This window comes from Sus scrofa, chromosome 11, assembly GCF_054392235.1.
Source record: "Sus scrofa isolate SSC_HxYL_T2T_F1_AM1 chromosome 11, Sscrofa_HxYL_maternal_Yorkshire_Landrace_v2.0, whole genome shotgun sequence".
Taxonomy (NCBI): domain Eukaryota; kingdom Metazoa; phylum Chordata; class Mammalia; order Artiodactyla; family Suidae; genus Sus; species Sus scrofa.
Window position 1 is genome coordinate 3607468 of NC_139393.1, and position 26715 is coordinate 3634182.

The following is a 26715-nucleotide window of genomic DNA, read 5'->3' on the forward strand; positions in this document are numbered from 1 at the left end:
GTTTCTGCTGCACCATGATGGGAACTCCTTGATGAGCTATTTTAAAATGAACATTTTTGTTAGCAGCACCCAGCTCAACAAATAGAACCTTGCCAGCCACATCAGAAGGTCAAAGAGTCGTGTCACTTTTTTTTTTTTTTAATTTCAGAAAATTTTTCTTAAAAGATAGTTTTTGGTATTTGTTTTTTTCCCCTTCAGTGCTTCTCTTCTTTGGGGATTTTCAAGATTTATAAGCTGGACCTCTCTTTTGCTTAGTTAAAAATATTTGTCACTTCCTCTCAAACCCTTTTTTAAAAAAAAATCATTCCTTTCATTTCTTTTTAAAGCATGAAAAAAAGAAGGCTTCCTTCTTAAGATCTTTTTCTTAGCGTCTGCTTTGTTTATTGACTTTTCAAGTTCCTTTTGGTGGGATCATCATTTCCGAAATGATTTTTTGTTCCATGTCTAATTCTTTTCTGTTTTGGAACTTCTGAGGTTTTCCATTTTAATTCGCATTCTTTCATGTTTTGAATTATTTTATTAAAGAAATTTGTAGACTGTTTTGAAATGGTGGCTTCCGTTTTGCTCCTTGCTCTTTCCTCGGGTCCCTTTGCACACAACTTGTATTTGGTTTTTCCTGTGGCCCATTTTCTTTTTTGGCCATTCCCGGGCTCGGGATCAGATCTGAGTGGCAGCTGAGACCTAAGCTGCAGCTGCGGCAACACCAGATCCCTGACCCACTGTGCTGCCCAGGGATCGAACCCGAGTCCCAGCACTCCCAAGATGCCTCTGATCCCCTTGCGCCACATCGGGAGCTCCTATGGCCTATTTTCACGTGTAATCACCTAGCCTGCTCTGCCGGGAGGGACCTGGTCACGGCAGCTCTTGTTTCTTTTGTGGTGTCTCTGCTGACTCTGTCCCCCTCCCCCACTGTCGTCTGGCCCTTCTCTTTCCAACCAAATTGTCCCCGTGATGGTCAAGTTTGAGTTCCCTCCCAGGCTTCTCCCAAGGGTGGGGCCCTGAGATGCACAGCGTTGGGGAACGCCTCATTTTCTCTGCTCTTTCACCAAGCTTTCTGCTGACCACCTGTGGCTGATGCTGAGGTTCAGGGTGGGGGGTCAGGTGTCCTGAAGCCCCTGACTCCTCTCCATGCAGGTCTTGCTTCTTGGGGTGGCTTGGCGCCATGTGCTTGGGTTCACGGACCTCTCGTTCCTGGTTGTGTTGTAATCGTGGTCTGTGGGTGGTGGCGGTGGTGTTTTTGATCTGGTTGCTCACCCTGACTTCATGCGGGGACCCAGAAGGATGAATAATAGCATCTGCTGCTGCTGGCAGTTCCCGGAACCTCGAGCCAGGAGGAAGCGGTTGTCGGGCGTAGAGTCAAAACTGAGCTCTGGCTCTTTTCTCCCCAGTTCGACTGTTTTTTAGTCTTCCCATGAATTTTATGTCCTGGAGGTGGCAGACCAGGTTCTGAATTTCCTGACCACTTTCTAGCCACGTGACCTTGGGATAATTATTTAATTTCTCCTATGTAAGCACCTACCGCGCAAAATTATTGGGAGGGTGAATTGAGGGTTGGAAGGTGCTAGCACGAAGCTTGGTGTGAATGGTCAATGGGGGAGAACCGTGAGCCCAGCTCCCCCCAGCCAGATCCCCTGCCAGAGCCTGGACAGCTCCCTCTCACCCCACGATCTCCCTATTTTTCCTCCAGGAAGCCCTGTTAATTCCACCTCCACTTCACCCTTTTACGCACACAGGGGGACAGTGCAGACACAGGAACAGTAGAGCCGGGAAAGTTGATTTGGGGCCCAAATTTTCACATAGGAAAAAACAAATCCTTCACATCTATCAATTCTTTTTTTTTTTTTTCTTTTTTTTCTTTTTTTTTTTTTTTTGGCCACATTCACTACATGCAGAAGTTCCTGGGCTAGGGATCAAACCCATGCCACAACAGTGATCTGATCTGAGCAACTGTAGTCACAACATAAGCCACTAAGTCACAGATCCTTAACCCACTGGACCACCAGGGAACTCCCCTCACACCTGTCCAAATTAGGTCCTCCCAGTGATTTTCAGTTGTAACACTGCTCTTCCTTCACAGCTCTCCTCATCATTTTCAAGTCTCTGCTTATCTGGTTAACATTTGTATCTTCCCCAAGGCCATAAGGTCTAGGAGTCATGGGCTACGTGTCCTTTGTTCCTTCTTGTGTTCCAAGGCTTGGCCTCGTGCCTGGCACACAGTAGGTTCACCAGGAAAAGTCCCTGAGCGAAAGCATAAAACCAGGTGTGGCTGGATTCCATGATGCTGTGGACGGTGAGAGCTGAGAGAGAAGGGGCTTCACCCAGGCTGAGTGGGGAAGTGAACAGCTTAGACGCAGGCAGAGTTACTATGCTGCCTTTCTCTTGCCAAAGAGCTCTGAAGTAGTCCGAACATTTGGGCTTACTTCATTTTCACCACTGTTTTAAAAATTCTGCCTCTCATGCAACGCATATACTTTGAAAATGTAAATGATTATCTTATCATTCAGGTAATACTGATTGCGATCATCCAGTAATTATGTGCAACAGAAAGGAAGTGATAAAGGGGTGAAAGGAGTGAAAGGAGGGAAGTGATAAAGGAAGTGAAAGCGGGTGAAAAATAAGTGAAATAAATTCCTAATGCCTTTAACTGTTCACAGAAGCACTAAGCATCCCCTTCCTAAAACTGCCTCTCTCAGGCGACTGCCAGGATGCCCAAATACCACACCACTCTGATTTCCCGCTTGAGTAAAGGGACAATCTCTAAAAAGTCCTTAAAAAAGGCCAGTATTGGAGAAGCACTTCCAGATTAGTGGAGTAAGGACCTTCAAAAACCTCCATAAAAATGAGAAACAGACAAAATTTGTCAAAACCCCCTTTTCAGAACTCTGTAAACTAGTCAAAGGATTGCAACAATTTATGGCCTATTTGTTCAAAGGATATGACTGCACCTCAGAGCAGTGAGCTCTGTGGCATTTCAACTTGCCATGTTCCCCAGCCAATTCCAACTCCACTGTAGCCCTGGGAACCAACAGCCATGTGCCCTGGTAAGAATACCCAGGAGAGTGCCCACAAGAGAGTCAGGATGGGTCTGGAGATACCCCAAAGCCACTCCCAGAAAGCTGTCAGTTTAAACTCATTTGAAATTTTCCTAAAAAACTCCATTCTCAGGGTTTGCATTTATTCAAACTTTTTCAGAGCAAGTTCTGAGCAAGAAGCTGTATCACTAAAGCATTTATCAAACACAATCAGCGGCAACTGTTACACATGGCAGCTGCTTGAAGCTAACAAGAAGCTGAACAAACTTAAAAGGAAATTCTGGGCAATGTGATGCCTACAGGGGGCTTTGTAAAGCTGTGACATATTACATAGGAGGCCACACACATGTTCATGGCTGTGTGTATGGCCAAGCAAGATCCTAGAAGGCTTAATCTCTCACCTCTGGTTGACAACGTACAAGCAGGAAGAGACGGCTAAGGTAGCAATATAAACAGACTCCTGGAACATTGAAGGCATGCCCCAACACACAGAGAGAGCTGCTCATGAAAGGCTGGGAGACTTGTTCCTTTGGTGCCTTTAAGGGAATCTCTCTCCAATCATTAGGCAACCACTGAGAAGACTTCAGTAGATGCAAATGACAAAGAATGCATGCTTTATAAAGCTGGTGCACGAAAGTCACTAAATAAGCAAACAGCAGCCGCAGCACCACCACTGCCAATAACAAATCCCAGAGAGACAGGAATTTGGATATTTAATATTTAAGATATCTAGTTTTCAGCAAAAAAGTGAGATAATGCAAAGTAAAAGTAAAGTATAGTTGTCTATGCACAGAAAAAAGTAATTAATAGAAACTATGCCAGAGGAGGCCCAGATGTCAGATTTACTAAACAAGGACTCTAAGTCATCTATTATAAATATGTTCAAGTCACTAAAGGAGACCATGTCTAAAGAAATAAAAGAAAATAAGAAAATGATGTCTCATCAAATAGATAATATTAATAATGAGATGGAAATTCTTGATAAGAACCAAATAAAACTGTTGAAAGACAGGGAGAACCATGAAAGCCGCAAGAGAAAAGCAGCTCATCACGTATAAGGGATCTTGAATAAGATCAACAGCTTACTTCTCATCAGAAACTTGGAAGCCAGAAGGCAGTGGGATGACATATTCAAAGGTCTTTGAAAGAAAAAGACAATCAAACAAGAATTTTATAGCCACTAAAACTATTCTTAAAAAAAAAAAACCACAAAAAAGAAACAAAGATAACCCCAAGTAAACAAAAACTGAGAGAAATCACTAGCAGAACTGTCAGAAGAAAAACTAGAAGGAGGCATTCAGGCTGAAACAAAAGGATGCTAACAGTAACTTGACTCCACCCAGAGAAATAAAGCGTGCTCATAAAGATAACTACAGAGGTGCATACAAAAAATAGTACAAATATGTGTTTGTGAATAACTATTTTGTTCTGCAATCTGATCCAAAGGACAACAGCACAAAGCAATAATTATAAAAACTATATCGAAGGGCTTATAATGTATAAAGATAAAAGCTGTATGACAATAATAGAAGGACAGGTAAACAGAGCTAAAAGGAAGCAACATTTTTCTATACTATTAAAACTAGGTTGGTATGGGAGTTCCTGTTGTGGCTTAGTGGGTTAAGAATCCAACTAGGACACATGAAGATGCATGCTCAGTCCCTGGTCTTGCTCAGTGGGTTGGGGATCCGGCATTGCCACGAGTTGTGGTGTAGGTTGCAAACGTGGCTTGGATCTGGCCTTGCTGTGACTGTGGTGTAGGCCAGCAGCTGCAGCTCCGATTCAACCCCTAACCTGGGAACTTCCAAATGCTGCAGAAGCAGCCTTAAAAAAGAAAAGAAAAAAAAAACTAAGTTGATATTAATCCAAACTAGACTGTATTAAGATGTGAATTATAATCATCATGGAAAACACTAAGAAAATGACTTTTTTAAAAAGTAGAGTAAAATAAACAAAGGAATTAAAATGGTATACTAGAGAATGCTTATTTAACACAAAATAAGATAGTAATAGAGGAAAAAAAGAACAGTGAGACCTATGAAACACAGAAAACAAACAGTAAAATGATAGAGGTAAATCCTACCTAGTTGGTGATTACATTAAACATTAATGCATTTCAATCAAAAAGCAGAGATTGGTAGCATAGATTTTAAAAAAGAAAAAAAAAAACCCATGATCCAACTATATACTATCTACAAAGATAAAATAAACTGAAAACTGAAGGATAGAATAAGATATTCTATGTGAAGAGTACCCAAAAGAGAGCTGGAGGGATATAGTAGTATTAGACAAAATAATCTTCAAGACAAAATTGTTAGTAGAAATTTAAAAAGGCATTTAAAAATGACTAAAGAGGAGTTCCTGCTGTGGTGCAGTAGATTAAGAATCCAGGCTGTGTGGGTTCAATCCCACCTCGGCCCAGTGGGTTAAAGGATCCTGTGTTGCCACAGCTATGGTGCAGGTCACAGCTGCAGCTCGGATTAAATTCCTGGCCTGGGAATTTCCATATGCCATGTGTGCAGCCATTAAAAAAAAATGATTAAAGAGTCAAACCATCAAAGGACATAATAATTGTAAACATATATGTGCATATCCCAAAACCCCCAAAATACATGGACCAAAAACTCAGAGAACTGAAGGGAGACAAAGACAAACTATAAGAGTTGGAAACTTCAATATCTCACTGTCATTAATGGATAGAATAACGAGAGAGAAGAGCAACAAGACAATGGAAGAGTTGAACAACATTATAAACCAATTAGACCTAAGACACGTCTATAGGACACTCTGCCCAACAACAGCAGACTATACCTCCTCCTCAAGTGCACATGGAGCATTCTGCACGATAGACCACATGGTAGTCCACAAAACAGTCCTCAAAAGTGAAAAAGGGGTAAAATCACACAAAATGTGTTTCCGGACCACAAGTAAAAGAAATTAGAAATCGATAACAGAAAAATATTGGGGGAAATAAAAAATATGTGGAAATTTTAAAACACCTTTCAAAATAACCAATGGTTAAATAAGAAATCACAAGGGAAACTTCACTCTGAGATGAATGAAAATGAAGACAGAAGATATTGATACTTACAGGATGCAGATAAAATAGTGCTTGGAGAGACATCTACAGCTATAGTTGCCTCTATTGAAAAAGAAATATCTCAGAGTTCCCATCCTGGCTCCGTGGTTAATGAATCCAACTAGGAACCATGAGGTTTTGGGTTCAATCCCTGGCCTTGCTCAGTGGGTTAAGGATCTGGCGTTGCCGTGAGCTGTGGTGTAGCTCACAGATGTGGCTTGGATCCCGAGTTGCTGTGGCTCTGGCATAGGCCAGCAGCAGCAGCTCCGACTGGACCCCTAGCCTGGGAACCTCCATATGCTGTGGGAGCCGCCCTAGAAAAAGGCAAAAAGACAAAGAAAAAAAAAGAAAGAAAGAAATATCTCAAATCAATGACATAAACTTACACCTGGCCTAACTAGAGAAAGAAGAGCAAGCTAAACCCTAAGCAAGCAGAAAGAAAAAAATGATAAAGATTGGAATGAAAAGAAACAAAAATATGCAATATAAAAACAACAGAGGATAGCCAACAACACCAAAAGTTAGTTCTCTGAAAGACCAACAAAATGTACAAAACTTAGCTAGACTGACTAAGAAAAAAATAAAGACAAATTAAATTACTAAGTTGAGGAAGAGGGGACATCCCTAAAATAAAAAGGGTTATAAGGAAATAACATGAAATAAAATAAAAAGGGTTATAAGGAAATAACATGAACAACTGTATACCAACAAATCAGATAATGCAGACAAATTCCTAGAAAGATGCACACTACTAAAACTGACTCGAGAAGAAATAGAAAAAAAATTTTTTTTGTCTTTTCTAGGGCGGCTCCCGCGGCATATGGAGGTTCCCAGGCTAGGGGTCCAATCGGAGCTGCTGCTGCTGGCCTACGCCAGAGCCACAGCAACTCGGGATCCAAGCCACATCTGTGACCCACACCACAGCTCACAGAAACGCCGGATCCTTAACCCACTGAGCAAGGCCAGGGATCAAACCCGCAACCTTGTGGTTCCTAGTCAGACTCATTAACCACTGTGCCGCGATGGCAACTCGGAAATAGAAAATCTTATTAGATATACAAGTAAAGAATTTGAATTAGTAACCAAAAAAATTGCCATAAACAAAAGCCCAAAACCAGATGGCTTCACTGGTGATTTCTACCACCTGTTCAAAGAAGAATTAACACCAATGCATCACAGATTCTTCCAAGAAGAGAAGAAAACACCTGCTAGCTCATTTTAGGCAGCTGGTATTACATGGATATCAAAACTGGATAAAAATATCCCAAGAACAGAAAACTACAGACCAAGGCCTCCTGTGAACATATATGGAAAAATAGAAACAAAACACTAGCAAACCAAACCCAGCAACACATAAAAGGATTATACATCATGACCAGGTGGGATTTATACAGGGAACGCAAGGTTACTTTAACAACCCAAGATCAGTCAACGTAAGATTTTTTAGGAGCTCCCATCATGGCTCAGCGGAAACGAACCCAACTAGCATCCATGAGGATGCAGGTTCCATCCTTGGCCTCATTCAGTGGGTTAAAGATCTGACATTGCTGTGGCTGTGGAGTAGGCCACTGGCTACAGCTCCAATTAGACCCCTAGCCTGGGAACCTCCATATGCCATGGGGGTGTGGCCCTAAAAAAGAAAAAAAAGAGATTTAAAAAAAAATCAACAGACTAAGGGACAAAGATAATAGCCATCGCAATAGGTACAGAAAAAAAGATTTTGATAAAATTCAATACCATTTCATGATTTAAAAAAACAACATTCAAACAAACCAGGAATAGAAAGCAACTTCCCCAACCTGAAAAACCCACAGCTAACATGGTACTTACCAGTGAGGAACTGAATGTTTTCCCCAGCATTAGGAGCAAAACAAGTTTGCCAGCTTTTGCCACTTAAACATGGTACTGGAGTTCTAACCAGGACAAATAAGCACACGAAAGAAATAAAGACATACAAATGTGAAAGTAAAACTAAATCTGTTTGCAGATGGCATGATCCTCTATGTTGAAAATCCTAAGGAATCCACAAAGACCTGTTAGAATTAACTAAAAATCAGCAGTTTTACAGGGAGCAAAAATATACAAAAGTTTGCAGAATCCAAAAATGTACAAAAATCTATTCTATTTCTAGACACCAGCAATGACCTGGTGATGTTTAATAATAAATTAACAATTCCACTTTACAATAATATCAAAGAGAATACTTAGAAATAAATTTAAAGAAATTTAAGAAAAGAGAGGCACGTCTTGCATGCTGAAAGCTACAAAACATCCCTGAAAGAAACTAAAGAATCAAATAAATGGAAAACTATCCCATGACTTTATGGTCCCAAGATACCTCTCAAAACGATCCACAGAGTCAATGGAATTTCTATCAAAATCTCAGCTGCCTTGTTGCAGACCCTGACAAGCTGATCGTAAAGCTAACATGGAAGCTTAAGAGATCCAGAAAAGCCCCCCGCCAAAAAAAAATCTTGAACAGAGGAACAAAGTTGGAGAAAAAACTCACATTCCCCAATTTCAGAACTTACTAAAAAGTGAACATAAGCAGGACAGTGGGGTAGGTAGATATTCAGATCAACAGAATAGAATTGAGATTCCAAAAACAAACCTTTGCATTCCAGGTCAGCTGATTTCTCCACAAGGCTGCCAGGACAATTCAATGAGGATGACAGCTTTCTCATCAAATGATGCTGAAACAACTACATACCCACGAGCCAAAGAGTGAAGTCGAATCCCTACCTCACACCCTATCCCACAAGGATCTCCACAGCGGATCACGCACAGCAAAGGAAACCACCCACAACATGAAAAGGCAACCTAGAGAACGGAAGAAGTTATTTACAGTTCATCTATCTGATCAGGGGTTAACATCTGAAGCATGCTAAAAAAGAAAGAAAGAAAACCCATATGACTCAGCCATAAAACAAACAATCGACTTTAAAAGTGGACAGAGAATCTAAATAGACATTTTTCCAAAGAAGACATACAGATGGCCCACAGGCATGTGGAAATTGCTCAACCCAACACATGGGGAGGGATTTGTAAATGAAAACCACAATGAGATACCACTGCACACCTGTTAGAATGGCGATGATTAAAAAGCCTAGAAATAATAAGTTTTGGCGAGGATGTGGGGGAGTGGGACCCCCTGTGCACTGCTGGCGGGGGTGTAACTGGTGCGGGTTCTGTGGAGAACAGTGGGGAATGCCAGCCTAAACCAACGGCCCCTGACAGACTAGGCTTTTGGGCGCTTGCCAGCCCCTCTCGCAGAAGTGAAACGGACAAGCTCACTGCAGGCTTCCGATCACTTCTAAACCCCACTGTCATCAGAAGCTAGAAGAACCACGTGTCTCTTAAGATCACTGGCTTGATTCTGTTACTGAGTCGAATCGAAGAACCAAGCTGAGAATTCTGGGGATGCAGGCTTTGTCTGGGCGACAGGTCCCATCGCTGCCCCAATCCACCTGCTCCCCCAGCTTCAGGGACACTGGGGTCAGCTCTCTCTGAGCAGAGGGCCCCCTTCCGCTGAGAAGTCCTCTCTGCAGCGCTGGCTCTGCGGACCCTTACCCCAGGGACCCCTGCTCCCCAGGCTCTGTCCTCTCGTTTCCCGTCTCCCTCCAGTGCTCTGCTTTTCCAGTCCTCAAACCCCATCCGGTTTCCCACCTTCAGGCTTTTGCACATCCTGTTCCTGCTGCCTGGGGCTGCTTCCAGCTCAGATCACAGGGCTGGGCTTCCAGGGGCCCCCTCCTCACCCCCCACCCACAGGAACGACCCCTGCCCGTCCCAGTAAGGACAGCTGGTCTGCTTCCTCTGTGACGGAAACCACCATCTAAGTATCTGAGCTTCTTTCCTTACTTCCTGCCCCCATCTCTAGGTTACAAGGTGCGTGAAGGTGGGGTCTTGTGTTTGGGTCCCTGCTGCAGGAAGAGAATTCATTACCCGGCAGTGACATGATCAGATTTGTGTTTTAAAAAGACGTCCCTATCTTACTGCCGTACGAGGTGATTCAGAAAGAGAAAAGGGAAGTTCCCGTCGGGGCTCAGTGGGTTAAGAACTCCATGTAGTCTCCATGAGGATGAGGGTTCGATCTCCAGCTCTGCTCAGTGAGATAAGGATCCAGTGTTGCCAGATGCCCAGCGGCAAACACGGGTGACGCCAGCTCCCTGCATCTGGCGGAGGATGGCCCACCCAGGTGCCAGCCCCTGCCCTGCCTTTTCCACTGGAAAAGTGCTGTCACATGTCAGCTAGATTTTAGGTCAGCGTTCAAGTGACCTTTGAAACCTGGCCCTGACAACTGTTGAATGGGCCACAGGTCCCAGTGGTGCTGGAGACCCCACTGATGGTGCCAGGCAGTCAGACATTCCTCTCCAGCTAAAGAACTGTGGGGTGTGTTTCTTCCCATGAGAACACAAGACAGCAAAGTTCTGCTTGTGTTTTGAAAGGAGGACGTTACGGTGATCAGAGGGCTGGGGGCGGGCGCAGGGGTGGAAAGTGCTCAGGGCCCCGGATTCCATTGTCAGGAGCCCCATGCTGCTGCCCACACTTAGAAGCAAACAGTGAAAGAGGCAGATTCCCTTCTCCGCGCAGCCTGCCAACCTTAAAGCATCCTTGCAAGCGAGTTCTCCATCACTTGATCACTCGAGGGTCAGCGCCTCCTCTCCCTGGTTTCTCAAAAGCAGCCGTCTGGGCGCAGTCCCCTCCCCACCAAGCAAACGCCCCCCCTTATTGTACCCGAGGGGGGCCCCCTGGGCGCCTGTTCCCTTGTTTCCACCCACATCCCACGAGTGAACTGAAGTTTCTTGCTCCTTTCTTCTCCCCTCTGCGTGTTGCTAAGTGACAGGGGATAATTAGGATCAGGGCTGCAAGAGCGCCTTACAATTCCAGGCACGGTCCTCTCTCTCTCTGTCTCTGTCTCTCTCTGTTCAAGAAGGCGGAGCTGAAGGAAAACGCATCTTAAATTGAAATCAAGAAAAACCTTCAGTTTTCAGAGCAGGCTACACAGGTGGCCGGCAGGTGCCCTTGCAAACTGCACAGGTGACCCACGTGGCTGCAGAAATTCATGAACCAGGTCCCTGGACCCCTGCCCCACTTCACAGAAAGCATCAGGAGAGCCCCTGCGCTGGGGAGGCGGCTGTTAGCCCGGGGATGACGGAGGGGCGGACAGGAAAGGAGCAATTCAGACTTTGTAAAATTCTACAGCAGCCGGTGGACTCAGTCCAATCACCATTCGGCTGAACCCAGCTTTTCAAACCAGGAAGGGCGGGTTTTCGGTCAGGAAAGTAACTCCTTTGGATTATCCCCTGCAGAAAGCTCAGTTGTAATCCACTCTGGTTACTGTTACAAATGAGCTCCCGACACCTGGATGTTACCCTGCGCAAATGATGAGGGAGGCAGCCTCCGAAACTCAGGGAACAGAGCACGGGTCCGACCGCCAGCAAGGGCAGAGCCATCACCGCCCACAGCCAGAGACTGGCCCCGCCCACATCGGCTCAGGCCCCACCCCCGCCCTGACCCCACACGTGCTGGCGACCCGAGGTCCGTTCTCCCTCTGTTCCGGGAGGTGGGGCTTGGGGCTGGCATCTGGGCAGGGCATCCTCTGTCAGTCACGGGGAGCTGGTGTCACCCACGTTTGCTGCTGGGCATTTGGCTCTGTCCTGGTCCCCAGACGCATTCCATGGGCCGATGCAGAACTTCCTCGCTCCCCAAATATTCACCGATGCTTTTTTCTCTTTAGATTGGAAGCACCACTGCCTCTCCCATCCTGGCAGCCCTAAACGTTCCTCATCAAACAAGGCAGTTTTCGCCCTGAAGTGCAGGCTGTCATTTCCGGTCCACCTTAGAGAGCTGGGACCATTGCAGTCACTGAACATTCAGATTTATTCTCTAAAGCCCCGAGAACAAACTGGACGAAAATGCTATTCTTACAGATTAAAGAGGTCTCCAGAGAAGACTGCCCTTCCACGCTGTGACTACTGAGAAGTTTAAAAAAAAATTTTATCGAGATACGATTGATGTACAGTATTTTGTGTCCAGTGTACAACGTAGTGAGTCATGATTTTTAAGGGCTGTGGGGCCGAGAAGCTTTGGCATTTGGTGCTGTTGTACTAACACGGGACTGATGCAAAGGGCTTGTGTGTCTTTCAAGCTGTAGTTGAGCATAAACACTTCCACAGCTCTCTGGGTGCCCCGAGCCAGGCAAAACTCTGCCGAGCCTGCGAATCCACCTCCATGTGAGCGTTCCACCAGGGCGACTACCCCCCCATCGCAGTGAGTCATACTAGTTTGTAATGATTTTTATTTTTTCCATCATAGATGGTTTACAGCGTTCGTGATTTTTCTACCATATGGCAAAGTGACCCAGTCATGCGCGCACGCATGCCCGTGTGTGTGTGTGTGTGTGTGTGTGTGTGTGTGTGTGTGTATTCTTTTTCTCACGTCATCCTCCATCATGCTCCATCACAAGTGACTAGATGCAGTCCCCAGTGCTATACAGCAGGATCTCATTGCTTATCCATTCCAAAGGCAATGCTTTGTATCTGTTAACCCCAAGCTCCCCAACTTCCTCCCCCTCCCCCTTGGCAACCACAAGTCTATTCTCCAAGTCCATGAGTCTCTTTATTGTGGAAAGGTTCACAACATTGTGCCGTATATTAGATTCCAGATAGAAGGGATGCCATATGGTGTTTGTCTTTCTCTTTCTGACTTCACTCAGTATGAGAGTCTCTAGTTCCATGTTGCTGCAAATGGCATTACTTCGTTCTTTTTTATGGCTGAGTAGTATTCCATTGTGTATATGAGTCATGCTATTTTAATCAAACAAACCTCTTACATTACAGTTACCTGTTTTTCAAGTCACACTGAGCTTCCCTGGTGGGGGCGGGGTTGAGGTGGGGACGCAAGAGTCAATGTTTCTGCATCTCCCAGTCCCACCTGTCAGCAAGACATTGATGTATGGCTCGCAAAAATGTACGTGTTTTGGAACCCACATCTGGGCAGACAGCAGATGTTCGATAAATGGCAATGGAGCTCACGATTGTTAAGAGAGCAACCCGCTAACACGCAAATGGCGAGGCTGTGTGAGAGCAGCAGGGCAGCGCTCGGTGAAGACAGGTGAGCATCCCAGAGTGCCCGGGGCACCCAGCCCGAGAACGAGGCCCAGGTGACCCAGGGAGCCTTCGTGGCCGGCAACCTGGGGGAGACCAGGGGACGGGTGGAAGGCTGAGAAGCAGGCAAAGGAAGAAACCAGAGGTACTGCCAGCAGCGCCCGCTGGCTTTAAACATGGCAAACGGTGTGCCATTTTCTAAAAACTAATTCTGGATGAGACCCACAGCACAGTACTGTTGATGGAAATTTTAAACGTCTGCATATACGAAACAACGCTCTGTTTTCCAAAGATGCACTGCATCTAAGGACAGATGCCCAGGGCGCTGGCATGGAGCCTAGGGCTTAGGGAAAAAGGGTTAATGGAAGTGGGGAATGGGAATAAATCGGGGGAAAAAAAAGAACAAAATAAAACAAGAGGAGTTCCCTGGTGGCTCCGTGAGTGTTGTCACTGTTGTGGCTTTAGTTACTGCTATGGTGTAGTTTCCATTTCTGGCCTGGGAACTTCCACATGATACAGGCATGGCCAGAAAGTTAAATAAGTAAAATCAAAATAAAAGAGAAGGGCTTTGTACAGACGGCTGGTGAACTCTGCATGGTTCACGCATTCTGTTCACTTCGTGTCCCCCAAAGTGGTCTCGACTGTGTGACTTGGGTAGAATTACCTTTTTATTTTATTTTATTTTATTTGCTTTTTAGGGCCACACCTGCGGCATACGGAAATTCCAGGCTAGGGGTTGAATGGGAGCTGCAGCTGCCAGCCTGCACCACAGCCGCAGCAACTCAGGATCCGAGCCGGACCTGTGAACTACACCACAGTTCACAGCAATGCCAGATCCTTGATCCACTGAGTGAAGCCAGGGATCAAACCCGCGTCCTCATGGATACTAGCTGGGTTTGTTACTGCTGCACCACAACGGGAACTCCTGGATAGAGTCACTTGAAACGAGTCACCAGTCACTTTCTGAGAGTCAGGGCTGTTTTAACTCATCTTTATATCCCAGGACTTACGCACAGCACCCAGAATACAAGCCGTGTGACACAGGAGCTTGAATGAACACCTGCTCACACTCACGCACACCTGGGACTTTCATCCTTCGTTTCCTGGAGGCTGCAGACCCTCAGATAACAGAGGGGCTTTTGAGAATTTACTGAGGGGGCCAGCACATCTCGGAGATGAGCAGACATCAGGAGAGGTGCTGGGGCTGCGGTCCAGCCCTGAGGAAGGTCGCTTTACCCTCTGGAAGGAGACAAGACTTCAACCAATGAGGCGATTTGCTAGCCACGCATGGAGCACAGAGCGGAGCTCAAAATTGACAAGTGCCTTGGGCCCTGGGCCCAATGGAACCAGAGAGACGGCTGTGGGGCCACCTTGTCATAGGCTCTCGGTGTCCTTGACATTCTGTGACATCAGCGTCGTCGGCCAAACCCCAGACCCAACACAAACCGGAGGGTACGTTACCTTCTGAAATGACAGATGGCCCATCAGAGCCAGTGGGGTCCCGAATGGGACGGCACCCAAATCCCCAACTGCAGACATGTGCATGGGTCCCTTCCGGCCCCGCTCTGCATTTATGGGTGAGACTGGGCCCTTGGGGCATTTTCTTCGTTTTGAGATAAGGAGGCAGACCAGGGCAGCAGCAGCAGGGACCACGCAGCGTATCTAACTCTCTGCCTTAGTTTCTGACAAGTCCCCGGCTCCTCAGCCATCCCGCCACCGTCCATTCACTCCACAGCGAGAGACTTTCCAACGTGCGGGGACACCCAAACAATCCGCCCCTCGCAATAAAACTCAGCAGGTGTGTTTGAAGAATCTCATGTAGATGCTTTGGTTTTGACCTGCAGACAGGTAAGGACGATGAATGCTTGCAGAGCAAAGCTGAACTCGGAGGTTCAAAGGGGTTTGGATTTAGATCGGCCTGCTGAAGATAAGGACCCCAAGAAGCAAGATTTTCGGAATTCCCAATGTCCCCCTTCGGCCTGGTACTTTAATTCCATCACTTCTCATTGCCGGCGTCATTTCTGTTTTGAGACATTCGTGTCTATAAATCAATCCCTAAGCAAGAGAAGCTGTTGGCTCTTAATTTGCAAGTCTTAGCATCCTCGGAGAGGTGCTGGTTGAGGGTACAGGTTGATTTTGTGATTTAAACAGCATGCGAATATCCCCAGAAACCCCATCCTCACCCAAGAGGCAGAAGCAAGGGAGTTCCCGTTATAGCTCAGCGGTAATGAACTGGACTAGTGTCCATGAGGTTTGATCCCTGGCCTCACTCAGTAGATTAAGGATCCAGCATTGCCATGAGCTATGGTGTGGGTCGCAGAGGCAGCTCGGATTCTGCATTGCTGTGACTGTGGTGTAGGCCAGCAGCTGCAACTCCGACTCGACCCCTAGCCTGGGAACCTCCACATGCCACGGATGCGGCCCTAAAAAAGCAAACAAAACCCCCCAACCCCCCAGTGGCTACATCTCCAATTCGACCTGGGAACTTCCATGCACTGCTGGTGTGGCCCTAAAAGGGGGGGAGATAAACCCACTGGGTGGATTGTAAGGCCAGGCTGGTCTGTCCCTGTTTGTACCTCCAGCCTCACCATACGCAGGAGAGCCTCTGCCTCGACCCGTCATGCTCCCTCTTGCCTCAAGGCCTTTGCACGTGCTGCCCCCACTGCTTGGGAGGCTGTCCGGCTCCTCGCCCATGGCCTCGACTCATCCTTCAGTTCTCAAGTGAACGTCCCTTCCTCCGGGAAGCCCTCCCTGATCCTCTGGTTGCATCCAGTCCGGGGAGAGGCCTCCGGTGCTGTGCCATCCTTCCAAGCACTTGCTGCATGTAGCTTTACATTTATGGGGTGACAATTTGGTAGTTTTCCCCACTGGACTGTAAATGCCACAAGGGCAGAGACTGTCTGGCAAACCCTGGTGCCCACGGAACCCAGGATGGTAGGGATGCAGGGTGCTTATTCCATGGGTGCCTTGATGGACGAATGGAGGAGCAAGCAAACCGGGCTGACCCCTTCCCACATAACAGGGACTTGGACTTGAAGTTGAGGTGGGAAGGCCGTGTGAACCGGTCATGGGATGATGGATTTAGGAACACGCCGTATAGACGAAGGCACACCTACTGGGTGGCTGTGATCTGGACAGGCAGCGTGGAGACGGCGCTGGTGACTTCCTGGGCCTCCCGCACACTGGGCACTGGCCGGGAGCATCACACGTGTCATTCCTGGAGGCCGGGAGCACAGACGTGAGTTCACACTAGATCAGGCTCCATCACTTAGAGAAGCGTCTCCGCAAATCACTAAAAGGCTGCTTTCCCTTCCCTCACTTGTAAGACAGGATGACAACTGAGCTGGTACAGTTACCTCCGCTACAGGTATGGTGAGGTTGGAGTGAGCTAAACAGACAAAGTTCTTACAGTGCTATGTGGCAGGCAGTCGACACGAAAAACATCACACAGCCATTACTGTCATGTCCGTTTCAAACAGAAGGACAGGGACGGCTGGGGGCTGGGAGTGGTCCGGGGGGAGGCAGCCAGCACACAGCTCCGGCCACAGAGGCCCCTTCAGAGTGTAAGGCCCAGGGACAGGACCAGAGCAGGGACCAGGAAGCTCCAGCGAAGCTCACAGTGGCCGGGACCAGTCTGCAATAACTCTGGGGGCCGAGCAGGATGGTCGGGGATACGAGGCCAGGCCCGAGAGCCTGGGAGCAAGGGTGGGATTATCCCCAAGCCTGCGGTGGGGCTGGGCCTGTGGGAGGGAGGCCTGTGGGACCCACCAGGGGGTCCGATGTGCTGGGCCTTGGGTCAGGGTGGTGGGGCCACCTGCTGAGTCTCCAAGCCAAGGGTGGGGATGGGGGGGCAGACCTCTAGGGCTGTGCTCCTGGTGCCCATGCTGGAGTGGACGAGCATCTTCCTGGAGAAGCAGCCCAGTTTGGAGTCCTGCAACACACAACATCCTGGGTCTCCCAGTGCAAATCCAATGTCAATACCCTTTTCTTTTTTTACACGTGGCCGCACCCACGACATATGGAAGTTCCTGGGCCAGGGATCGAACCAGAGCCCCTGCAGAGACAACGCTGCGTAGTGATGCTGTGAGCCCCGTGGGAAGCCCTGTGCTTTTCTTTCAGTAAGAACACGTTTGCTTGTCAGATCAAGGATCCCAAGTTGGGGCTCAGGATACATGGCCCTTGGAAGCCGAGCTCAGCTCCACGGTGAATTAAACCAGCTCTTGGGACCCGATTCCTCATTCCTCTTTCTATTTCCTGTGGGAAACTTCACTTCAAGTCCCAAAGAGCTTCCGGAATGGGACCCACTCATAGGTTGGGCAGGGCCACCCAGTGGAAAAATCCATTTGCTATTATAAGTTCAACCATGAGGACACGTGCTCTTCCCGACATAATTCCACTTTCTCTTCAGCCACAAGGGATGGTATTTTAACAGAAAAGAGTCAGAGGGAAAAGTGGCTTCACACGTGGATGACGGGACCCCCTCCCCGACGTCAGGATTAAGAGGAAGGAGTTGCAGACATTTCTAACGGAAACTCATCCTCTCAACAGCCTCGCGAGGCTGACGGGCGGCATCTATCACGACCACCCCCAGGCCAGCGGGTCCATGAGAACGAGCTGCGTCCTGAGTGCCCGGCAGGATGGCTTCGGTGCCACTCTGCTGTCAGCCTGCCTTCTGCCGGGCGTCTGCCCCCCTTTCTGGGGATGGAGCCACTTCCCTTGGCTGAAGCGTGGCATCCTGGAGTTTCTCTCTTCTTGTGGACAGAATTCTTCTCCCTCTCGCCCCACCCCGTGGAGGGACCTGTGGCCATAGTTCCTGAATTTTATACCCCCTGCAGCAGCACCCAGAGCCACAAGACCCCTATAGAGCCTTAGACCCCTTAGAGCTTGGTTTCCCTTTTTGCACAAATGATAGCAAAGCAAGAACAAAGGCACAAAACTACACAAAGCCCGTAAACTTGACTCTCCTTTGGACATCGGCGCTCCTCTTGGCCGCCTGCGACCTGGATCCACCTAACCCTTCCCTCCCCCACCACTCCAGGATGGGGTCCCCACCTGCAGTGGTGGATCAGCCTTCTCCTGGGGGGAGTTCAGGCTGCACAGTCTGTAATCATGATGGCCACTCTATTTCATCCAACTTTTCTCTCTCTCTCTCTCTTTTTTTTTTTTTTTGGTCTTTTTAGGGCCGCACCCACGGCATATGGAGGTTCCCAGGCTAGGGGTCCAACTGAAGCTACAGCTGCTGGTCTACACCACAGCCACAGCAACATGGGATCCGAGCTACACCCCAGCTCCCGGCAATGCCAGCTTCTTTAACCCACTGAGTAAGGCCGGGGATCAAACCTGCAACCTCATGGTTCCTAGTCAGATTCGTTTCTGCTGCGCCACAATGGGAAAGCCGTCTTTCATCCACCTTTAATGAGGAAAACGGAACAGACTGTTCCCAGCAGGATGGACACGTCTCATCCGTGAAGCAGGTGGCGGAGAGATGAGACAAGAACGTCCCAATTCTGAGCATGACACGAAACCGATTCTGATGGAACATCGGGATTCGGAGACCTGACTTAGAGGGTCAGAGGCCTCGTTTCTAGAACTGGGGGATGCTCCTTTCCTGCCTCCCTGCATCCGTCACTTATGTAACTACCGTCTCGCGAGGCGCAGTGGTGCCAGTTCTCAGGACGACGGCTTCTGTCGTTGAGCTTGGCCATCTCGAGAACCTTCCAGTTGAAAGTGCCCATCAACAGGGCCTATGATTTCCGTGAACTCCAAAGCAAATGTTATCTCTCTCTTTTTCACACACGGACAAACATGTTTGTATGAGACGGAAAAAGAACACAGTCAGCTCACGTCGAACAGCTACGCAGTGACGCCAACGGAAGAGCTTGCGATGGACGGCGTGGGCGCTCCTGGATTATTTCTCCGTTTGAGGTATTTCTTCCCCTACTCTAGCCTACCTGGGGCTCCACTTTTCCCACAGAAGTTCCTTCTTCTACAGGGAGACTCTCCCTTCGGCCGGGAGAGCACGTTGATAAAGGGATAAAGGAAGGCAGACAGGGATTCTGAGGACCTGCTTCCAGTCCCACCCCGAGGTCACAGTGTGAGACCCAGGGACCTGCCATCCACGTGGTCTTTCCTCCTCCTGCCAGGAGAACCCCACGGATTCTAACGCCAGCCGAAATGACAGACCACCTTCGAGGGTCTCTGAATACCTCATTCTCACAAAGCTGGATGCCCTAACGCTTCCACGTCCGTCGTAGAAACAATGCGGGCATCACAGCTAATCTGATGAGCACACACAGCTCCCGGGCATCAGAAGGTCATTAGAAACAGGAGGATGTTTGAGCAACGTGGACGTAACTCTTTGGCGATTACTGTGACACTGAGCGGGAGCTGGCTCCCTGAACGACGCCCCCTCGCTGGCACGCGTTTTCCTTTCACGGGCAGGAGTGTTCGGCTCTAAGTCGCCAGGCTGATTCATTCACGCCCCCGTTCACTCTTGTCCATTTCCTGACTGTGGACCTGCAACTTGCACATCAAGGCTCCAGCACTGGGGTCTGACAAGCACAGGCTTACTCCCCACCTGGATATTCGTGGGATCTGGATGCAATTCCCACCGAAGACCTGCTCCCTCCCACGCTTTTAGTTATTTATTTTTTTAAACAGTTGGGCAGTTTTTTTATACAAACATACACCGACTCCGTGAACCAACAATTCTTTTTTGTATGTGCAAAACACTACATTTTTTTTGTCCAACTTCTGATTAGTTTTATTTTTTGAATGATTTTTAGTCTTTCCATTATAGCTGGCTGACAGTGTTCTGTCCGTTTTCTACTGTACAGCAAAGGGACCCAGTCACACATACACGTATACATTCTTTTTCTCACATTATCGTCCATCCTGCTCCATTGTAAGGGACTAGATGCAGCAGGATCTCATTGCTCATCCACTCCAAAGGCAATACTTTGCATCTATGAACCCCAGATTCCCGGGGCATCCCACTCCCTCCCTGTCTTCCTTGGTTTTTTAGTTTTATTCAAGTACAGGCGATTTACAAGCTGTGGTAATTTCTGCTCTACGACAGAGTGATTCAGTTACACGGAGACACACGTCCATTCTGTGTCGTATTCCTTTCCCACACACAGCATCACAGAACACTGGGCAAAGTTCCCTGTGCTACATGGCAGGTCCCCGTTGGCCAGGCATCCCATACACCTCAGTGTGCATGGCTTAAACCCTTGGTCCATCCCACTTTCCCAGTGAGTAAGTCAAGGTTCTTGTATAAGATATTATATAGGCCACGGGAGTTCCCATCGTGGCTCAGTGGTTAGCGAATCCGACTAGGAACCAAGAGGTTGCGGGTTCAATCCCTGGCCTCGCTCAGTGGGTTAAGGATCCGACGTTGCCATGAGCTGTGGTGTGGGTCACAGACGCGACTCAGATCCCAAGTTGCTGTGGCTGTGGTGTAGGCCAGTGGCTACAGCTCCGATTTGACCCCTAGCCTGGGAACCTCCATATGCCGTGGGAGCAGCCCTAGAAAAGGCAAAAAGACAAAAAAAAAAAGAAAGATATTATATAGGCTAGAGGTCTACGCTCAAGGCTAAACGTCCCCGAAGAGACCCCAAACCACGCTGTCACTCGGGGCTGACGAGGAAACCACGCCACGGGCGTCACCAACACCCACGCACTACCGTTTACACAGATGCAGTCACTGCCACCACCATCTGCACCGAGGTCACACGCGTGTGAGGACAGAGCCACCGCCCCAAGGACTGCTGGCCTCTGCCACCACTGTCACCAGCGAGGATGAACGCCACATGGGACTTCCCGTTCCAAATTTCCAACTTTTTCTTTCTTTTCTTGTTAGGGCTGCACCCGCAGCATATGGAGGTTCCCAGGCTAGGGGTCGAATCGGAACTACAGCTGCCGGCCTCCACCACAGTCAGAGCCATGCGGGATTTGAGCTGCGTCTTCGATCTACACCACAGCTCACAGCAACACCGGATCCTAACCCACTGAGCGAGGCCAGGGATCGAACCTGCGTCCTCATGGATGCTAGTTGGGTTCTTAACCCCCACCTGCTGTGGGTCTTCTCTCTCTCCCTTTCAGCGGGGTGCCTGAGTCCACGTGGCTATTCACCACCCAGAGGGACGCCCGTGTGAGGCGAGAACAGGTCAGGAGAACCCCGGAGGGATCCCGGGATCAGGGCTGCCCAAGTCACGACAAGTCCAATCACCTGGGGACAGCTCGGTTACCCACCGTCCCTACCGTGCAACCCAATCGGCTGGGTTTTCTGTAACTTGCAACACGTGGTCTGCCTGGTCTGCTTACACCAACACACTGGGACCCGTCCTGTCAGCCACGCCGCCCTGCCCTGGAGCTCTGCCCTGGACAGCAGTCAGTATGTGGGACACCCCTGAGCTAAAGGATGTCCTGGGGCTGGGACAGGGTCCCTTGCGTCACCTCGCCAGGGCAAATCCTAGGCCAATGAGCCGCTCACCACAAGGCCCTCTGCCATGTTGCCCCCAGATCTCAAGCAGGTGGGGCTACTGTCCCGGAGTGAACCCACACTTGGAACCCCCCCTTTGGCCACTGAGATCTGAGCTGTTGGTCCCCTTTTGGGGGTCAGCCCCTCAACCCTGCCCATCCCCTACTTTTACCCTTTCACCGTAGCCAGAAGCATCTGGTCATGGGTGAAGATCAAACACTGGCAAGAATGACTGAACTGGTAATATGACAGGAATAGCAAAATGAATGACGAAACACAGAATTGTTTGTGTGGGCAAGTCTCATCATTGAAACAAAAACAGTCTTAGGTCACATCAGTAGCTTTTTCTCCCCTAAGATTCTTTTCCTGAGGTGAGAAACAAGAAGTAGTTAGTGAAACACGATACCGCCTGCTCTCCTTACTGCTCACTTAAAACGAATTATTAGCCTTCACTTCTCATGCTAATGACTTTTTAACTTCATACACAGTGAAATTTCATCATGTGTGAATTTACTTACATAACCCTCCTTAATCTTCTTACAGTTTTTTATCTATACGAAGAGTTAGGCTTAATATTGGCTATTTCTTTTTTGCTTTTGTAGGGCCCCACGTGCGGCCTATGGAAGTTGCCAAGCTAGGGGTTGAACCGGAGCTGCAGCTGCCAGCCTACGACACCACAGCCACAGCAATGCTGGATCCAAGCCACATCTGCCATCTAACCTGGGTCAATTCAAGCATCCTTTTGGCGCACAGACTCTTTCTTTTGGCAGACTTTTAGCTTTACATAAAAGCTGCAAAGATCGTACAGAGCGTTCCCGTATGTCCCTCACTCAGTTTCACCAACTATTAACCTCTTACATGGCCAATGGCATTTGAACCTGAGATGGTGACAGCTATGACCTGAGCTCCAGGGGGATTTCGACACGGCTGGCAAATGCCCCTTCCTCTGCTCCAAGCTCCCATCCGGATGCCACGCTGCACGGGGCTGTCACAGCGCCTGCGTCTTCTCTGGTTGGGGACAGTTTCTCAGGCTTTTCTTGTTCCACCGCAGTTTTAAAGGGGGTGGTGCAGTGCCTTCCACAATTTCCTGCCAGCTGAGTTGTCTGGGATTTTCCTCCTCAGTAGGCCAGGTTTGGGTTTGGGGACTGTCTCAGGAAAGGGAAACGTGCGCTCAGGACAAGAACATCCATGGTGACGGTAGCTCTGTCACCTGGTTAAGGTGCTGCCTGCCAGATTTCTCCGGTGAGGCTACTCTTTTTCCTTTAATTTAATGGTGATGCTTTAAATCCAAGTGTCACCCAGTCACCCAATCATGACACGTCAGCTTGATGGAGCCAGGAGGTGAGTCGTTTTCAGCAAGTTTTGTTGCCTTTCTTTTTTTTTCCCCGTCTTTTTCAGCTGCACCTGCAGCATATGGAGGTTCCCAGGCTAGGGGTCGAATCGGAGCTGTAGCCACTAGCCTACACCACAGCCACAGTCACGCCAGACCCGAGCCGAATCTGTGACCTGCACCACAGCTCGTGGCAATGCCAGATCCTTAACCCACTGAGCGAGGCCAGGGATCGAACCTGCGTCCTCATGAATACCAGCTGGGTTCGTTAACCACGGAGCCACGACGGGAACTCCAGGTTTTGCTGCTTTTATGCTGATGCGCTGACTGGGAGCTCAAGGACTTCTTCAGTTTTCTGGGACAGGATGGTGAATTCACAGAGGAAAGCAGTGTGTGGGGTGGGTCTGGTGTAGCTGAAGAGCAGGTGCAGGAGAGAGTAGGGGTCGTGACGGGAGGATCGAGGCCCCCCCGGGGAGGGGCACAGGAGGCCCTCGGGGCGGAGGCCCTCGGTGGGGAGTTAGCACAGCCCCACACACAGCACGTGGCTTCGCGGCCCGATGGCGGCCGTAGAGAGCAGAGTTTTGTCTGGTTTTACACGGGATGAAACAGAAGCGGGTGCTGACCCTCGTTCAGAGGAAGTGGGGAGGGGAGGAGGGCGCTTGGGGCAGTGTGTTCTTGGGTGACAGCCAGGGTTCCAGGCATTGGGGGGGCACTTGGGGACGATGTTGAGGGGTGTGTCTTCCTGCGGCCAGAGTCCAGAGAGGAGGAGGGGTGTGGAGGCCCCAGGCCAGGGGGCCGGAAGCCCAGGCCAGCTCGGGGTCACGACAAGGGGCTGGCGGATGGCCAGAGGGCTTCCGTCTTGGCCACGGAGGCGGACTGACAGTGATTCACCGGCTGGCCCCATGAATATTTATGGGTGCCTCCTCTGTGCCAGATGGCGGCTTGGCACTGAGGACGCAGACGCGACCGGCACAGAACCCCCCACGTGGAGCCCGCCTTCTGGTGGGGCAGTCGTGGGCCCTGGGCGACAGGGCTGCTGTGCCGAGGCCTCCCAGGGGGGCCAGAGGCTGTGATGGGAGCCTCCCTCTGAGGCTGGCAGCCGCGTAGGGTGTGGGGATGGCAGCCGGGATGCGGGGCCTGGAGGCCAAGGTGAAGGGCGGGGGAGGGAGGGGCACCCACATCGCTTTGCTCGTCTGGCCAGGCGCACAGAGCATCCTGCTTCTCTTAGCCTCACATCTCTCCCAAAACACAGACGTGGGTCTTGGTCTTTTAAGTGCTGTGTGTGCCCAGCTCAGAAGACGAGCTGTCAAAAGACACCGTCTTGCCATTGGCTCGGGCACGCAGGTGTATAGGTGTTCTCTGTGCTGGCTCTGCGGGCCGACACGCCACCTGCACGGGGCTGACACGCGGGACAGAAGAACACGGAGCCACGGGCAGGGGGAGGGAGGATTCAACACACTGTACATTTTATATGGAAAACTCACGACGACCCCAAGGTTCAATTTACGCTCTCACCACCTTCAAAATCCAAACACAGGGCGTTCCCATCGTGGCTCAGTGGAAACGAATCAGACTAGTGTCCATGAGGTCACAGGATCGATCCCTGGCCTCGCTCAGTGGGTTCAGGATCCGGTGTTGCTGTGGCTGTGGGGTAGGCCGGCAGCTGTAGCTCTGATTCCACCCCCTAGCCTGGGAACCTCCATGTGCCGAAGGTGCAGCCCTAAAAATACAAAACAAACAAACAAACACAGGTTGATTTGTTGAGCCAGGCTCTAGGCTCTGCCCGCCTGCCCCTTTCTGGAACTTTCGGGGGCATCTCTGGCCAGTCATAATATACTCAGGCTGGCAGACAGCAGACCCTGTATTGAAGCTGTTCCAGACACTTCTGTTCTTTGTGTACTTGTAGTTTTAACTTCCTTTCTCATTTGGTAAAAAGTGATTGATTTCCTCCCTTCAACCGTGTCAACACCGGTGCAAGGCCTACGAGCTCCCTCCCCCGCTTCCCATCATGAGGCCCAGCTATGACAGACCCGCCCTAACGCCGTACAGGGCTTTGCAGAGAGAAATGGGCTGGTTTTCTCCAGCGGTAAAACCTTCTGCTACTCTGTCCCTTCGTTGTGAGACCGCCCACGTAAATATGCAATATCCTTATATCTCCTTCCAACCCCAACAGTCAAAAGACATTTTCCAGAACAAGATTTGACATTGCCAAGGTCACTGAGCAAAGGTCTTGCAATTGCTTTATTCTGCATCCGGGAGGGAGCAGACAGAACTGCTCAGCCAACTGACACGAGCTTTTAGAGGCCACTTGGCAGAGGACTGGGACAGCCAAGAGCGCCTAGATTTGGCAAGCAATTTCAAGGTTGGGATCCCACTTTATTCCTGGACAAATGAGAAGACTCAGGCCGCAGGAGGGTGGTGGGCCGGCCAGGGTCAGCCGGCTGGTAGGGCCTTAGCACCTGAGTCTCTGACCGTCAACACTCTGCTGTGCAAGGATGAAGGGATGGATTCAGAGCAACGTCCGTAACCCCGAGGAAGAGGGGAGAGGGAGCAGAGTATGAGAATACACCACAGAAAGTGCGTGTCACACAAAAATATAATATTCCCACGAGCATATACGCTGCATGCCATACACACGCAGACCACAGGCCGAGGCCCCTTTACTCTGTGTGGCACGTCATCCTTCAGACGGCTGAGGCCAGAGGTTTGCTGACCGAAACCTCCAACTATGTAAAATAAGAGAAGGCACATTTGCTTTCTTGGCGTTCACATTTTGAAGTAGAGCAACTAGTATTATGTGGTTCATAGAAAATTTGAATTATAACGTAAAATCACAGTCATAACAACACCTTCTGAAAAGTAACCAGTTGAATCTACTTATTTATTTATTTTTTTTTTCAGCTGCAACTGCAGCATAGGGAGGTTCCCAGGCTAGGGGTCGAAATGGAGCTGCAGCTGCCAGTCGACACCACAGCCACAGCAACGTCAGATCTGAGCCGCATCTGTGACCGACACCACAGCTCAGGGCAAGGCCGGATCCCTAACCCGCTGAGTGAGGCCAGGGATCGAACCTGCATCCTCACAGAGAGCAGGTTGGGTTCTTAACCCGCTGAGTCACAAAAGAAATTCCTACTTATGGTGTAAGTTCCAGAGGGCATAGTGCCACGAGGAGTTGGCGCCCTTACTGACGGATTGATCGGTATTACGACCCTGGCGCGGCCACACAACTTTCCATCCTAAATCAGAAGCTTCTGTCCGGTGCTGCCATTTCTAATAACTCACTGTTGACACTTCCAACAGAGGCTTGGTGGTCATTCCTCAGAATGCCCCCCACTTCAAGACTCACTGGGAGAGAGTTTATTTTGTTCAACTGGACACGTTGTCCAAAATGATCACAAATGGACGTGAAGGTCTCTTTAAATCTCCAGAAGGGTTTTCCCTCCTCCCCTGGTCAGATGAACTCCTGGCCTAGGCCCCCGCCCCCGCCCCCGGGGGCTGCTGGGGGGGGGTGCGTGGGGAGTGTGGTGGGAACAAGGCTTTCCCCCACGGGAGCAGCAGGTGCTTGAAGTGGCAGCTCTGTGGGTCTGTTCCGCCCTCCTCGCTCCCCTCTGCCCACTGCCCCGGGCACAAGCCACCTGCTATCCGGGGGCCCCCAGAGACCCGGGACAAGAGGGACGCCTGGGCCG

The 26715-nt window shown here is 49.5% G+C and overlaps 1 protein-coding gene and 3 long non-coding RNA genes across 7 annotated transcripts in view; 2 read left to right on the plus strand and 2 right to left on the minus strand.

The window, feature by feature from the left end:
* Positions 1-26715, minus strand: part of SPATA13 (spermatogenesis associated 13) — a 244267-nt gene that overhangs the window by 159774 nt on the left and 57778 nt on the right. The window lies entirely within an intron of this gene.
* On the plus strand, positions 1832-7718 carry LOC146398472 (uncharacterized). The gene is made up of 2 exons (XR_014819025.1): positions 1832-6275; positions 7638-7718. It is a non-coding gene; the product is annotated as an uncharacterized LOC146398472 (long non-coding RNA).
* LOC146398473 (uncharacterized) lies at positions 11333-15282 on the plus strand. The gene is made up of 2 exons (XR_014819028.1): positions 11333-11649; positions 11849-15282. It is a non-coding gene; the product is annotated as an uncharacterized LOC146398473 (long non-coding RNA).
* On the minus strand, positions 19979-24431 carry LOC146398474 (uncharacterized). Its single transcript, XR_014819026.1, has 2 exons — positions 21920-24431; positions 19979-20581 (listed from the first exon to the last, which is right to left on the minus strand). It is a non-coding gene; the product is annotated as an uncharacterized LOC146398474 (long non-coding RNA).